The following is a 17,001-nucleotide window of genomic DNA, read 5'->3' on the forward strand; positions in this document are numbered from 1 at the left end:
AACATCACTCCAAGCTGAAGTCGAGCCATTTGACATTTGGGCCAAATTCTCTCAATAAATTACAAATCCCTTTATTATCTACACCATACTTTTTCCATTTAATCCACTAGGGTATCACAGGAGAGTACGTTATATGTCTTGCTGGGGCTTAAATATACAATTGCTGCATAGCTATGGAGGATGTAATCCAATTTATCCCAATAGTCAGTCTCCCCCTCTCCAAGAATAACATATAATGGGAAAATCACATTCTAATTCCATACTGAGAAAGAGGACTATTTTCCTAATTGCTCCACAATTTGCCTAATTTGCCTAGTGGCCATGGTCTTTAGCCCTGTCTTCAGAGGAGGTGGCATTCTGCAATATTATCTCCTTTCAGCATTGTTTGCCCAATCAGCTCTCAAAAAGCTAGGGTTTTCTAGAGTGCTTTCCACAAGTTTGATTCTTTTTTCTTCTTCACATCCCCAAACTAATACAGCAGTAAGCCTCATCAGGATCACTTCCAAAATATATTACAAATATGACCCTTTAATACCACTGCTCTGCTATGACTTTCGTTCAAACCACCTCTTCTCCTACCTGTCATGCTCTTGCGCATTTCATCTGGTCTCTAGTGATCCCTGATGATAGGCCCTTACCTTTTGGGGAAAGCTCCCACTGTAACTTTCAAACTTAGATTCTACCTGGAATTTTAAAATTATTTTTTTTAATTTTTTTTAAAGATTTTATTTATTTATTTGACAGAGAGAGAATGAGAGAGAGAGAGAGCATGAGAGGGGGGAGGGTCAGAGGGAAAAGCAGACTCCCCGCCGAGCAGGGAGCCCGATGTGGGACTCGATCCCGGGACTCCAGGATCATGACCTGAGCCGAAGGCAGTCGCTTAACCAACTGAGCTACCCAGGCGCCCCGGAATTTTAAAATTATTAAACATAAATGATGTTCATGTTATTTTTTTTTTTTAAAGATTTTATTTATTTATTTGAGACAGAGAGAATGAGAGAGACAGAGAGCACACGAGAGGGGGGAGGGTCAGAGGGAGAAGCAGGCTCCCCGCCGAGCAGGGAGCCCGATGCGGGACTCGATTCCGGGACTCCAGGATCATGACCTGAGCCGAAGGCAGTCGCTTAACCAACTGAGCCACTCAGGTGCCCGATGTTCATGTTATTAAACATAAAATTTTATAAAATGAAGCCAGCCTCTTCCCATTGGAGGAAGTACTGATCATAGCTTGATCTACCATCTATAAAATTCTGTTAGTGGCTTGAGTCCAACTCAAATAAGTCATGGCACCTTGAAACCAAACCCACTAGGACTGTGAACATACATACTGGACTGTTGTGAGATGTGCCTGGCATCCACCCTCCTTTATTATTTTTAGGCCAGGTTAGCCCTAAGCAAATGTTCAATGGCCTGGCTATGCATGGGGGGATTGCTGGCTGGTTTGGAGCTATGTCACCTCCTAACCTTTTGCTCTGTTTGGGAGACCATCTGTTCCAACCCCACATCTACCACAGTGTTATCTGATATATATTTTAAGCACCAGAGGTCCTATCTGGGGTATTGTCTTATCTGGCATACTCTGATGCCTGGCTAAAGTTATTTTCACCAATTCCAATGTGTTTGTGTGTGTTGCGAGGAGCAGGGGTTCCCCACACCAATAAGAAATTATCTGACACCAGCCAAGTGTTCTATAATTCAACTCAGTTTGGATAATATCTCCCTGGAGACAGCATCAGATCTCACAGGTTAAGGGCTCAGGCCTACAAGATGGTCCTTTTGCTTCAGATGCCAATGGCAAGTCCAGATCATCACCTGTGCTTCTGACCTACTGGCTATAGATCAGAGGTTCCAACAACCACCTCTTTGGTTTCAATTAATTTGCTAGAGTTGCTTACAAAACTCAGAGTAACATTTTACTTACTAGATCACCAGTTTATTTATTTATTTTTTTAAGATTTTATTTATTTATTTGACAGAGAGAGAGACAGCGAGAGAGGGAACACAAGCAGGGGGAGTGTGAGAGGGAGAAGCAGGCTTTCCGCCGAGCAGAGAGCCCGATGTAGGGCTCGATCCCAGGACCCTGGGACCATGACCTGAGCCGAAGGCAGACGCTTAACGACTGAGCCACCCAGGCGCCCCATCACCAGTTTATTTTAAATGGATATAACTCGGGAGCAGCCAGATAGAAGAGAGGCATAGGACAAGGTGTGTGGGAAGGGGCGTGGAGCTTCTGAGCCCTCCCCAGGCTCATGATTCTCCCTGAATCTCCACGTGTTTACCAACCCAGAAGCTCTCTGAACCCTGTCATTTTGGAGTTTTGGTGGAAGCTTCATTACATTCACATGACTGATTGAATCACTGGCTGTTGGTGATCTATTCAAACTCCAGCCCCTCCCCCCAGATTGAGGGTGGGACTGAAAGTCCTAACCATTCAATCACTGAGTTGTTTCCCATGGCAACCAGCCCCTTTTCATAGGTGACCTAGGGGCCTTCCAAAAGTCACCTGATTAAGATAACAAAAGACACTTTCATCTCTTCAGAACAAATTCCAAAGAGTATGGCATACAAGGTTTTCCAATGTAGGTTTTCAGCCTCGCTCCTATGGAACTTTTTGCTGTGCTTCGAACATGTCAAGCTGTTTTATGCCTTTGTTTTTATCCATATGCCTTGTGAGAGTTATCAGGGCTAGTCACAAATATTCTGACTCCCACTTTCTGGGAACATGGAAAAATGCCTTTCCTGCCCACTTGCAAGCATGGACACATGACTTGTATTGTCCAGTGAAAGTTGAGTGGAGGTGCCATGTCGCTTTCAGAGCCAGTTTGTTTTGCTGTATTTACTTTTCTCTCCAGCAGGCAACAAGCAACTTTGGAGCCTGGTTCCTGGATGACTACCATGAACAGTGTGCTTATTAATCCATAATGAGCATACAGTATGAACGAGAAATAAACTTTGCCATTCTAAGCTATTAATGTTTGTTGGTTGTTTATTACAGAAATAGCTCTTGCGTCCTGTTATTCCTGGTATGTTTAGGAAAGTTCTATTTTCTCCAGCATTCAATGACCAGGTAGTGACCCCTCTGTGAAACCTTCTCTGACTTCACTTTGTAAATAGGCACTTTCTTTTCTGAACACGTATAGCTGTTTTTCTTTCCAAGACCAATATACCTAGATAGGTGATGGTTTTAGGTCCATTTGAGTGTTCCAAAAGAAAGTAAAAATAACTGTTGCTTTTTTTCTATTTACTCTAGAGTGAGAAAATGCTCTCTGCCTTTGTTTTTACTTCACAGAACAGGATGAAGTGGCAGCTTCTTTGGCAATTTCTCTTCACTGTATAGGAAAACAAAGTTTACTGAGATGCTGAAGGTTGTCTGAAGTCCTGTTTTCAATGCAAAAAAACTAGTTTGGCTGTTTTCTATCACAATACTAGGTTGCCTGAATGTCTTCCCAAACATGTCATAAGAGAAGTCACCACAGCAATACAGAGTAACAACATTAGGAGAAAGAAAACTTTGTCCCCATCATCATCTGAGACCCCTTCAGCACCCAACAGGGTCTAGGGGAGGGAATCAGAACCACCATGGATAAAACTGCTATGAAAAAGAGACAGGTTCTGGTGTGACCTACTGCATTTGACTCCCCACAGTGGGAGATGTACTTTCTCAATACATCAACGTATATCTCCTCATCAGTATGGATTGGTGAATGGAAACAAATATCATCAAGAAAGAAGAAATAGAGACAGAAAAGGAGGCAGTTTCATGACCAAGTTAGTGGTCAAGCAATGGCATCATTATTCACTTGTAGATATGGTGTAAGTTTTAGGGGCATTTGGAGGCTTCCCCTGTCCATATTGCCTTTGTGGTGCCTAAAATCCTACCACTAAAGAGTTATTTTCTTTGGATTTTAAAGGCTTTCTGAATTTTAGGGTCCTACATTAACATGGAGCTTCTCCGGGAGGAGGTAAAACTTCCTCCACAAACTACATGACAGTACTGAAAACAAGCAGAAATCAAGGCTCTGTGGGAAAGGGACAAGGTTTGCCATCTGTTGGGAAGGTAAGAACACAACCCATTTCCACTGATTTCTACTTCAGTATTTAGCTTCTAGAACATTTAGATTCAATATTCAGGCTCCAGAACTAGGATCAAAGTGTGTTACTGAGCCAGATTTGGGCAAGTTGAGGGGAAGAGATAACCTAGGAAGAAAGAAGCAACAGCTAGATATGTAAAATAGTTATCTGAAATTAATTATCCACTAATTGAAATTAAGGTGCATTAATTTCTTCAGAGGCTGGCAAGATGCTTTATCTAGGTGGGGTGAGCTAAATGAAGCTGTTCTGTGATTCATTACTGAAGTTACTGCCTATCACTTCCATTTCTCATGTGGGCTTAGCTGTAAGTAAGCAGATTATGCTACTTTCTACCCAGAGGGTTGAAGTGTGCTTGTTTTATTTCTATTTAAATGCAGAGCTGAATCCAAGTCTTGTGGTGGTATGATTGTCAGGGTCCTCAGTGGGAGATTTAATTCCTAAGTACACTGGAATATATCCAAGTTGTCCTAGTGGTGCTGAGCATAGATGGATGTGAATGGCATGACCAATTAAGGATATCATCAATCAGTTAATCAATTAATAAGCACTAATTGAATAACTATAGTACATTGTGTTAGCATTATGGGGACTATAAACGTGCGTGAGAACTGGACCCTGTCCTTAAATTATGTAGGAAATACTGAAATGCCATTTTCAGTCCTATTGACCCCACCTCACTCTACCAGTATTTACCACCATCTACACCTTCATTTCAGGTCCATGATGGGCATATTAGGCACTCTTTTCCCTGAGAGTGCTTTGGGAATTATTTGTTATGGCCAGACTACCCTGAGTGATAGCTGCGTGAGATTAAATTGGCCTTACACAACCTTCCCTTCTACCTTTGCTTGTGGACAAGTCGTCCAATTGGCCCTCTGCCCTAGTTCCTAGGTTTTTGTTTGTTTGTTCCTGTTTATATATATATTTTTAAAGATTTTATTTATTTGACAGAGAGAGACACAGTGAGAGAGGGAACACAAGCAGGGGGAGTGGGCGAGGGAGAAGCAGGCTCCCCGCGGTGTGGGGAGCCCAATGCGGGGCTCCATCCCAGGACCCTGGGATCATGACCTGGGCCAAAGGCAGACACTTAACGAGCCACCCAGGTGCCCCCCTGTTTATATTATTAATGGATCCCAGCCCTGACCCCCCCGACTGAGTGCAGTGAGAGACCTGATGCCCTTAGCCCCTTTTCCCCTTGACACTATCAACATTTAAAACAGCATAATTTTTTTTGTGTGTGGGTGGCTGTCCTGTGCATTGCAAGATGCTTTAGCAGCATCCTGGCCTCAATTCACCAGACACCATTAGAACCCACCCACTACCCGCCCAATTATAACAATCAAAAGCATCTCCTCCAGACATTACCAAATGTCCCTGGGGGACAAAAATCACCCTCAGCTGAGAACCTCTGCTCTAGACCCTCCCCTATTTCTCTCCATTAAATCAGAAAGACTTCCTTGAGGTATAAGTCCATGACTGTAATCATGAACTTCTGACCCTTTACTTTTTTTTTCTCCCACCTGTAGAATAGGCATTTAATATTTACTTTCTGAGTGCCTGAAAATGCCATCCTGAGTCAAGGACCCCTGGAGATAGGTGTTGGCTAGAATCAGACTCAGGTTGGCATCATCTTTTAGAGTTATTCATTTGAATAGCTAGCTGGCTGGTCAAACTGTTACACCAGTTGGCCTGTCCATCTCAATTTTTCCACCCCCATTCCATAGGACGGACTTGTGTGCCCCCCTGACAACTGAGAACTCTCAGTAAGCCTTGAGATAGGGCCATGCTGTTAATGACAGACATAAAATCACAGGAAGGCTCCTAACATTATAAACCAGTATATAATAAATTCGGACTGAAAGATGACTGCCATTAACTGGGATAATTGTGAAACATTTGAAACTTGAATTGGGTTTTAAAGAAAGGGGTGATTTGAAGAAGTAAAGGTGGGAGAGAAAGGGAGCAGTTAATTCCAAATGTTTGGTGTGGGAAAAATAATATGAGCGGTGCAGAAAATTGGAAAAAAAATGGTACACTTTGGAGGGCCCATGTTACAAGGAAATGAGCCAGATAGGAAGAAACCATGAAGACGCCCAGGTATGAAAATATACAAAGCATTTTTCAACAGTAGTTTGAAGATCTGCCTATACGGAATGACTATTATGTAAAAAAATTAAAGTGTCTCTTAGAAGATGTGTCTCCTCTGCCAGAGAGAACCTGGGGAAAGGGTGTACTTGATCAGGTACACTACCGGTTTGACAAAAATACATTGGCAAAATTAGGTTCATAGAGAGAAATGAATAGGCAAGAATACCTATGAAGTTGTTTTTTTTTTTAAAGATTTTATTTATCTGAGAGAGAATGAGAGACCGAGAGCACGAGAGGGAAGAGGGTCAGAGAGAGAAGCAGACCCCCCAGCTGAGCAGGGAGCCCAATGTGGGACTCGATCCCGGGACTCCAGGATCATGACCTGAGCTGAAGGCAGTTGCTTAATCAACTGAGCCACCCAGGTGCCCCTATGAAGTTTTTGACAAAAAGATGAATGAGGGCCATGTCTCCAATGTCAGGAGTGAAGGTCTGGAATCTGAGAGCCACATAATAGTTTTGTGACCTTAGTGCAAATTCCTAAAATAAGGAAAACAGTAACCCTTTGTATACTTGCCATGAGGGTTCAAGATAATATCTGCTGCATAGTGGACGCTCACCAAATAGAAACTATTTTTTTCATATACCAAATATTTTAAAATTTGCTTACAGTTACAATGGATATCACAGTCTACTCCTGGCATATGGATGTAGAGAGAGATAATAGGACATAATGAAATTTATATCCACAAATAAACAATAATACTATTATATATAACTGAATGGGACTAAGTGGATGTAAACAAAAAGCTAGTGTGTGTTTTTCTCATTGCCCTGGAAAACTGGCTCTCTCTGATCTTCCTTCTATGACACTGGATGAAATCTGAGGCAAACTGCAGAACTTTTCTATATATTCAAAGGTCCAAAACTTTAATACCAAATACTGAAACTTAGATCTTTTATTCAATTTAAAACTTCCCTTCTTTCTAAGCAGTCTGAATCAGATTCTGACATTGACCATAGGGAAAGGGACTGTGGAGGCTCCTTCATTATTATGCTCTACCTTTTTTGTCCATCTTCCCCATGGACTCACATTTGGTTCCTCCACAGTTACAGATCCCCCAATGGACCACTCCTACTGCAGTTCTCTGTTATGCACAATGCCTCCTCCAAAGGCCACTTGTGACCCCGCATCAGCTGCTGGCTTCCAGGATAACTCAGAGTCCCCATCTGTACCACAGGAAACACACCCTCTTATCCAGTGGAAGTCAGGAGGGCTCTCTCCTTTCTCTGTGCTGTCAGAGCATTTAGACAACCTCTTATCTTTAGACTTTGTAGGAGCTCTCATCTTCCTCTGTGGGTGGGGGATAACCTAGTACACTGACTCCCTTTCCACCTCTTGGTGAATCCTTGGTTTGCCCTTAGATGGCCTGGAGGTGATAAGTGCCAAAGATGGCAGAAATAGTTTTGTGTCTTCCTAGTGCAAGTCCTGCAGAGATATTTGAGCAACTGGCTTTCGAATGAGGGGTAATTAATACCTATTTTCCCCAGGCTTACAATGTAAGTTAAAACTCAAAAAAAAGGAGAAGTCTCATTTTAACATCCTATTACATGTACAGTTAATGACAGTTGAGGCAAAAATGAAAACATAGTGATGTGGTAACATTCACTGATAGATTATTTGTTACTAGTCACTGCGCAAAGAATGAGACAATATTAACTCACTAAATCTCCACAACAGCCCTGTAAGTAAGAACTGTTATGAGGAAACTCTGACTCAGAAAGGTTATACAATTTGGTTAAGATCAATTTGGTTAAGAAAAGAAACACAAATTTATAAAATGGGACAACTGATTATTTCTATTGGAAAAAAGAATTTCAGGTCCTTGTCATTCACTGAACTTCAGAGTAAACTTCAGATTTTTAGAATACTCCTATGTCAACGAATAAAAAAGAAAAACAAAAATAAAATAGAAATGAATTTTATTACATCCCTAAATGGAGAAGATTAGTAACATAATATCTGATACAGAAAAAAGAAGAAAAGAAAAAACAAATGGAAAACATCAAGTTTAAAATTTCCATATGTCATATACATAAAATTAGAAGACAAAGCACAACTGAAGAAAACATTTTCAAAATACATATCAGAGGGGTGCCTGGGTGGCTCAGTCAGTTAAGTATCCTACTCTTGAGCCCCGAGTTGGGCTCTGAGCTGAGCATGGAGTCTGCTTAAGATTCTCCCTCTCCCTCACTCTGCCCCTCCTCCACTGCTCTCTCTATCTCTCCCTCTCTAAACAAAACAAAACAAAACAAACAACAAAATATATAACAGAGACACATCAGGTTAAATACAGTGGCTTGACCACATGCATTTATCTTTCCTCTTCTGGGAAACCCACTTTTGAGTAGAACTTTAGAAGCACATACATATGTTTTATAAAGCCATGAAGACAAAGCAAACAGGAGAGGAAACAATGAAATTTCAACACAATTTTAAAAGACAGAAAGTAGATTGATGTACAACAGTGTGACTATATTTCATGTGAAAGACCTCCACACTTAAAAATAGGTAAAATTGTAAATTTTGTGTTATGTATATTTTGCCATAATAAAAAAAAATAATAAAAGTTAAATAATTTTGAAAAAACCCACAAGGCAATATTGAGGTCAAATTTTCACCCAAAAGATACGCAAGGAGTAAAAAAGACTCCAGCAATTCCACTTTTGGACATATACCCCAAATAATTGAAAGCAGGGACTCAAACAAATATTTGCACACCATTTTCATTGCAGTACTGTTCACAAAAGCTAGAAGGTGGAAACAACCCAAATGTCCGTCAACAGATGAATGGATAAACAATGTATGGGACACACATACAATGAAATCCTATTCTGCCTTTAAAAGGAAGGAAACTCTGGCACATGCTACCACATGGACGAAACTTAAAGATAGGTAGCTAAGTGAAATAAGTCAGTCACACAGAGACAAATACTGTATGATTCCACTTATATAAGGGACCTACAGTAGTCAAAATTATAGACAGAAAATGAAAGGGTCGTTGCCAGGGGAGTAGGGAGCGGAGCAAGGGGAGTTATCATTTTTAGGGGACAGAGTTTCAGATTGGAATGATGTGAAAAAGTTCTGGTTATGGCCTACGGATGGTGGTGATTATTGCACAACAATGTGAATATACTGAATGCCACTGAACGGTACACTTAAAAATAATTAAAATGGTAAATGATATGTTATATATATTACACCACAATTTCAAAAATTAAAAAGAAAAATTAGATGGAAGAGTGGCCACACAATGAGAATGCCTGAGAAGGACAGCGACTGCGGCAGGCTGCTTATCTCACAGGGCTCTGAAAGGCCCAGACACAGCTATCCGAAGTGAAGCCTGGGGCTGAAGACAGAAGGAATGGATTAAAGTCAAGGTCATAGCACCCTAGCCCACTATTCGAGTTGCCCATGTTCTGGATTTTGCAGACGGCTTTTCTTGATAGAGTGACAGTCCTCTCTGCCTGAGACTGAGGGAAGGGGACTTTTCAGCATTAAGCCAGGGACAACTGGTCATATGAAATGTAATGTGCTCCCTTGTCCTGTATATTTCCTTTAAATTGAGAGTTAAATTTAAGGCTGATCAGATTCAGGTCTGTTTTTATGCCAAGACTATTTCATAGGTGGCCTTGGGTTTTTTCATCAGGAGAAATATTATGTTTAGTTGTGTTTTTTGTTGAATGATGTGAGCAGTAACTGATACTCAATACCTAAATTCATTAATTTTATAATATTGCTATATTGTAATTCTATTATTCTGCATGTATTTATTGAGTAAAATACTTCTACAAAGAGAAACTTCCCCCATCAATTAGTTGATGCTGTTTTTTTTTTTTTTTTTTTAAGATTTTATTTATTTATTTGAGACAGAGAGCATGAGAGACAGAGAGCATGAGAGGGAGGAGGGTCAGAGGGAGAAGCAGACTCCCTGCCAAGCAGGGAGCCCGATGCGGGACTCGATCCTGGGACTCCAGGATCATGACCTGAGCCGAAGGCAGTCGCTCAACCAACCGAGCCACCCAGGCGCCCGATGCTGTTTTTTTATTTATCACTTTTCAAAATAGTAAGTTGATTCCCCACTATTCTCTAATGTTGACCAATGAGATTTCTTTTATATGCTTATGAGCATGTGATTTTAAAAGTATTTGATGTGTTTTAATCCATTGCAGTTATTTTCCTTTTGAGGTTCAATTTGTCCTATTTTTATCTATAAGGGCCTTTTTCAAGTGGACACTTGAGTCCTTTAGACATGATACCATTCATTAGTCATTCATAATTTTCCTTGCTGTCTATATGACAATTTGTTCCAGCCAGGACTGAGCCATTTCTCTAAGTAACCCTGGTTGCTTTTAATGGGAAATGATATTACAAGACTATAATCTGACGGCTAGGGATACTTATTGCCACTGGGTTGGTCATTATTTCTGGACCTTTACAGTAGACAGGGTTATGATTAAAAAATAAAATAAAATACATGATGAATTTAAAATGACACTTTCAGTTCAAACTCAGTTCAGAGCTTTTACTAAATATTTTCTATCTTGTCCTTTATCCCATGATGATAATCTGGATTTCAATAGTACTGAGGATGATAGAATTTCACATAATTACTCATTTGCTTTATCCCACAATACATACACTATAGTCTTAGAATAAAAATATCAATTTCTACAAACAATGTGATTACTGAAAACAGTTTAAACATATTTTATAGTAGTTTTTGTCTTCAGACTATAACCCACTAGATTGTAGAGTCAAATTATTGCATTTAAAAGTCATTTGGAATAGTTCTCTTCTAGTTAGGTTTTTCAGTGCTTATTCGTAAATAAGAAGGGACAACTTAAGATCACCATTTTTTTTTTTAAACTTTCAAAATGGGGAGCTGGGTGGCTCAGTTAACCATCCAACTCTTGTTCAGGTCTTGATCTCGGGGTTATGAGTTCAAGCCCCATGTTGGGCTCCACACTGGATATGGAGCGTTCTTAAAAAAAAAACAAAAACAAAAAACCCAAAACCTTTCAAAATGAAAAAAAAAAACCTACCAAAACAAGAAACACAGATAGCCATATTTGTAGAAAGCAATAGAAGAGTTTGAAGATAAAATTAAGAAAATGTTTCAGATACTGAACAACAACAAAAAAACCCAAAAGATGTAAGAGAGAAGTGAAAAGAAAAGAAAGAAGATCGATTCAGGAGACTAAATTTGTAGGAATTCCAGAGAGAGCAGAGAAAATAAAAAGCAGAGAAAATTATTAGAGAACTTTCCAGAACCAAAGGGCATCTTTCTATGTTGAGAGGTCTCATCAAAATGCCCAGAAGAATGAAAAAAGAAATCCTATATCAAGATATATCATGGTAAAATTTTATTACATCAGGTATAAAGAGAAGACTCTAGAAACTTGAAGAGAAGACAAATAGGTCCATAAAAAATATGCAGTCACAATATCTCAGACTATTTAATGATTACACTAGAAGCTAGAAGACTATGGAATAATGCCTTCTAAATCCTGAGGAAAAATTAGTTCCAACTATTACTCTAAAACTTTAAAATTATAAACGAGTGTACAAGTAGAATAAGGATGTTATTAGACAAAACTCAAATATTTATCCTTTATCTATGCCTTCTCAGAAAACTATTGGAAAATGTGTTTTAGAAAAATGAAGGAATAAATTAAGAATAGGTAAAACAGGAAATTCAACACAGGGAAGAGGAAGAGGAAAATCCTAGATCCATCAAACTAGATTAGAGAAGTAGAATGAAGGATTTAGGGAGGGAGAAACCCAGGGAAAAACATATTTAACTGCTAGATTATCAGATGTATTTAAGCATTTAAATAATAATATTGATAGACATTTGTCATATTTGTTAAGCAGACTTACTGGGTAATTTGGAAAACAGAGGATTTGAAATATAGTTACATACATAAATTTAAAATGAGAAAAGTATTAACTCTAGAAAAAAATTTAAATGTTGTATTCCAAAGGAAACATAATCATGGTATACTATTTGGTTCAACAGCAAATATATGTATATAGTAATGTAAGCACTGACTTTCTTTTTGAAACTTTAAAGACTATTTTTAAGAAAAATTTTAGGTTTACAACAAAATTTAGAAGATATAAAGGTTTCCTATAAATCCCCTGCCAATACACATGCATAGCCTTCCCCATTATCAATATCAGTCACCAGAATGGTATGTTTTTTAACAAGGATGAACCTACATTGACACATCATTATCACACAAAGTCTAAAGTTTACCTTAAGGTTCACTCTTGGTGTTGTACATTCTATGAGTTTGGACAAAAGAATAATGACATATATCCATCATTATAATATAGAGTATTTTCACTGTCCTAAAAATTCTCTGTGCTCTGCTTATTCATTTTCTCCCTTCACAATCCCATTCTTGATAACCACTGACCTTTTTTTTTTAAAGATTTTATTTATTTATTTGATGGGGAGAGACATAGTGAGAGAGGGAACACAAGCAGGGGGTGTGGGAGAGGGAGAAGCAGGCTTCCCGCGGAGCAGGGAACCCGATGCGGGGCTCGATCCCAGGACGCTGGGATCATGACCTGAGCTGAAGGCAGACGCTCAACGACTGAGCCACCCGGGTGCCCCAACCACTGATCTTTTATCTCCATAGTTTTGCCTTTTCAGAATGTCATATAGTTGAAATCATACAGTATGTAGCCTTTCCAGTTTGGCTTCTTTTACTTAATCATATGCACTTAAGTTTCCTCTGTGTCTTTATATCTCATTTCTTTTTTAGCACTGAATAATATTCCACTGTCTGGAAGTACCACCATTTATTTATCCAGTCACAAACTGAAGGACATCTTGGTGCTTTTCAAGTTTGGGCAAATTATGAGTGAAAATGCTATCAACAACTGTGTTTAGGTTTTTGTGTGGACAACTCCTTTGGGTAAATACCAAGGAGAACGATTGTTGGATCATACAATGAAAGCATGTTTAGTTTTATAAGACACCACCAAACTGCCTGAACCATTTTGCATTCCCACCAGCATTGAATGAGACTTCCTGTTGCTCCACATCCTCACCAGCTTTTGGTGTCGCCAATGTTCCAGATTTTGGCCATTCTAAGAGGTGTGTCATGGTATCTCATTGTTTTAATTTAATAAACATTTTACTTTGGAATAATTTTATATTTACAGAAAAGTTGCAAATATAGTACAGAGTTCTTATGTACCTTTTACCCTACCTCCCTCATGTTAACACTTGATATAACCATGGGACTTCATCACTACTATGTTAAACTACACACTTCATTTGCATTTTACTAGTTTTTCCACTGATGTCTTTTTTTTTTCTGTTCTGGGATCTGACACAGGATTCCATACTGCATTTAGAAATACTGATTTCTGATTTAAATCACTTCTGATTTAACCAAAAATTGCACTTTAATTACATTAAGAGGATGGGAGAGGAAGAAGTGGGGGATTTTTATGTAAAGGAGAGTAAAATCTTTGTTTTCCATAGCAAATCCTGTCTAAAACTCAGACATCAAAAATGGTCAGATAAGAATAATATTTTTTAGGGGCGCCTGGGTGGCTCAGTCGTTAAGCGTCTGCCTTCAGCTCAGGTCATGATCCCAGGGTCCTGGGATGGAGCCCCGCATTGGGCTCCCTGCTCTGCCGGGAGTCTGCTTCTCCCTCTCCCACTCCCTCTGCTTGTGTTCCCTCTCTCTCTGTCAAATAAATAAATAAAATCTTTAAAAAAAAAAAAAAGAATAATACTTTTTAAAATAGAAGTAAGTACAGAAGAAACACCTAAAAAAATCTGAAAGTGGTTGCCTCTAACACCTGAGGAGGAATTGGGGAAAGGGACCACTGTTCTTTTGTGATAAAGCTTTTAGTACCCAGATATTTCTAGCTATATGCAGGTATTATTTTATAAAAATGAATTCATTTTTATAAACAGTCAAAAAAAGTCTAATATTCTTAAAATCAGCTGATTAAAAATATTTTTTAAAAATATATTTAATTTCAATCGATTAAAGATTATGAACCAACCACTTTTTCAAGAAAATAAAATACCTAAGAAATGTCTGAAAATAAATTTAACCATAATAATTCAATAAAGGCAAACTTATAAATAGTAGGATAAAATTTTGCTAATCAAGTTATAAAAGAATGGTAAAAATATTAATATTCAAAATTAATTTTACATGATGAGGCAGGCACTCACATTGTTAGAAATGGGGGAAGTGTGCCATGGTACTAATTTTTATAAAGTACTGTATAAATGTGTATCAAGAACCTGAAAAATGTATATGCTCTTTGATCCAGTTAAAATTACTTTTTGGGTATTACCTCTGGGAATATATCTTAAGGAAATAACCCAAAATACAGAAAAATCTATACATGTGAAAAACTTCACCATTAAAAAAAGTGATATTTAGGAAATACCTGCACTAACATTAGAAAATGCTAATGTAATAATATTAAGATTTAGAAAAAAATGTTTGTGGGGGCGCCTGGGTGGCTCAGTTGGTTAAGCGACTGCCTTCGGCTCAGGTCATGATCCTGGAGTCCCGGAATCGAGTCCCGCATCGGGCTCCCTGCTCGGCGAGGAGCCTGCTTCTCCCTCTGACCCTCTTCCCTCTCATGCTCTCTGTCTCTCATTCTCTCTCTCTCAAATAAATAAATAAAATCTTAAAAAAAAAATGTTTGTGTATATAGCATGATTTCAACTATGTAAAAGAAATATTGTGGGTGAAACCTTAAAGAAAATTCACCAATATTGAAGTTAATGGCTATTATCAATAATGAGGCAGGATTATGAGTGGCTTGGATTTTATTCTTTGTATATACTGACCTTTCTACATTATTTTATAATAAGAATACAATGCTTTTGCCACCTGGAAAAGCCTTAAGTATTATTTATAGAATGTGGGGTGCTTGCAAGTGATACAAGGCAGGAATAGTCAGGTTGCAAACATCGATTTTTTTTTTATTAAAGATTTTTATTTATTTATTTGACAGAGAGAGACACAGCAAGAGAGGGAACACAAGCAGGGGGAGAAGGAGAGGGAGAAGCAGGCTTCCTGCAGAGCAGGGAGCCTGATGCAGGGTTCAATCCCAGGACCCTGAGATCATGACCTGAGCTGAAGGCAGACGCTTAACGACTGAGCCACCCAGGTGCCCACAAACACTGATTTTGATTCCACTTCTGCTCTGGTGCCCCTGTCCCCCTTCTGTTTCCTTCCTAGCACTCTGTCTCCAGTCTCTGAGGCCTAATTTCAGATTGTCTCTCTTTTTTTTTTTCATTCACCAAATAGTTATTGAATATCTACTTGTTTCGATCCCTATACAGTGTTATATATTAGGCAACTTGATCTAGAGTAGAACAAAGTATGATTTCCTCAATCAAAGAGCTTTGAGCCTCATAGGGAACACAGGTATATAAATAATTACAGTACAAGGTAACAAGTATTATTAAGCTGAATCATGTGAAACTGCTACTTTTGTAGGTCAAAAACAGTCAACTAGTGGCAATTTCATAAGTTATAAATGCCATGGGAACAGAGAAAGAGGTAGGATGAGAGACTTCAGATACAATATACTTTCCAGTGGTATTATTTTTGTAAGAGGAAGTTTCTTATGATGGAATTTCAAGCACTGGAATAGTTGCTAGGTGACATGAAATGATAAGATGCTAGTAAGAAGAGCCTGATTCTTCTGGGCTGTTATTTGCGAGGGACAAACCACTGAGTTACGTTACTGGAAATTATAGTGAGCTTTCTTAGAGCCAGAGATGTAAGTTGAATGAAAGTCATCTGTAGAGAGGTGGTAATGGAAACTATGAGAGTGGGTGGACTTGGGAAAGGAGATGCCAAACAAGAGAAGTGAGTGTACCGTGTAGTGGGTGAGAAGGGCTGGGCAGAGGAGTGGCAGAAAGAGTGACAGCACAGGACCTGCAGAATCAAAGGGAAAAAGAGCCTCAAGGATGAAGCTTGCAATAGTGTTAAGAGTAGGTAGAGATGCTGACAATTAACAAAGACTATTGGATCTGTCCATAGGCGGGCGCTGATTAACCAGGGAAGAACTCAGACTAAGGGTGGAAGGAAGAGTAAAGCAGTGTGCACAATGGTTAACAGCCATGGGCCCTGGAGTCAGACTGCAAGATTGATTTCCTGGTTCTACCGTTAACTGGCTAGGTGTGGTACTTAACATCTCTGTTTCTGTATCCTAATTTATAAAATGCGTATAATGACAACAGCCCCTGCTGTGATAGATTGCTCTGATGGACCCGATTCCTCCTCTCCTGATAGCCACACCCTTTGCCAGGTAACCTTGCAGTACCTTCCCACTCTGATTCTGGGCTCAGCCTTTTTTACTTTCTTTGGCCAATAGAATGAGGTAGAAGTGATAATGGGCCAGTTCTGACTTCAAGAGGACTTGTGTGTTTCTTTCTGCTTGCTTTCTTACCCCTCTGCCAACACCTGGAGAATATACTCAGACCAGTCTGCTGGAAGAAGAGAGGTGTGTTGGTGTGAAGCTGAATCTCCCTGCTAGTCCCAGCTGAGGCCAGCCTTGACCAGCTGGCATGTAAGTGAGCCAGCTGCCATCTGCAGAGCCATCTGGCCACCACCACACACACCCTCTACCACGCAGCTGACCCCAGACATGTGGGCAATATACACTTATTGTTGAATGCACTGAGATTTTGTTGTTGCTTGTCGGGCTGCATTGTTGTGAAAAAAGGTAACTGATATGCTTACCTTATGGGGTTGTTG

Source organism: Mirounga angustirostris, unplaced genomic scaffold (assembly GCF_029215605.1).
Source record: "Mirounga angustirostris isolate CCGP_5_RB_7025 unplaced genomic scaffold, mMirAng1.0.hap1 SCAF_10, whole genome shotgun sequence".
Taxonomy (NCBI): domain Eukaryota; kingdom Metazoa; phylum Chordata; class Mammalia; order Carnivora; family Phocidae; genus Mirounga; species Mirounga angustirostris.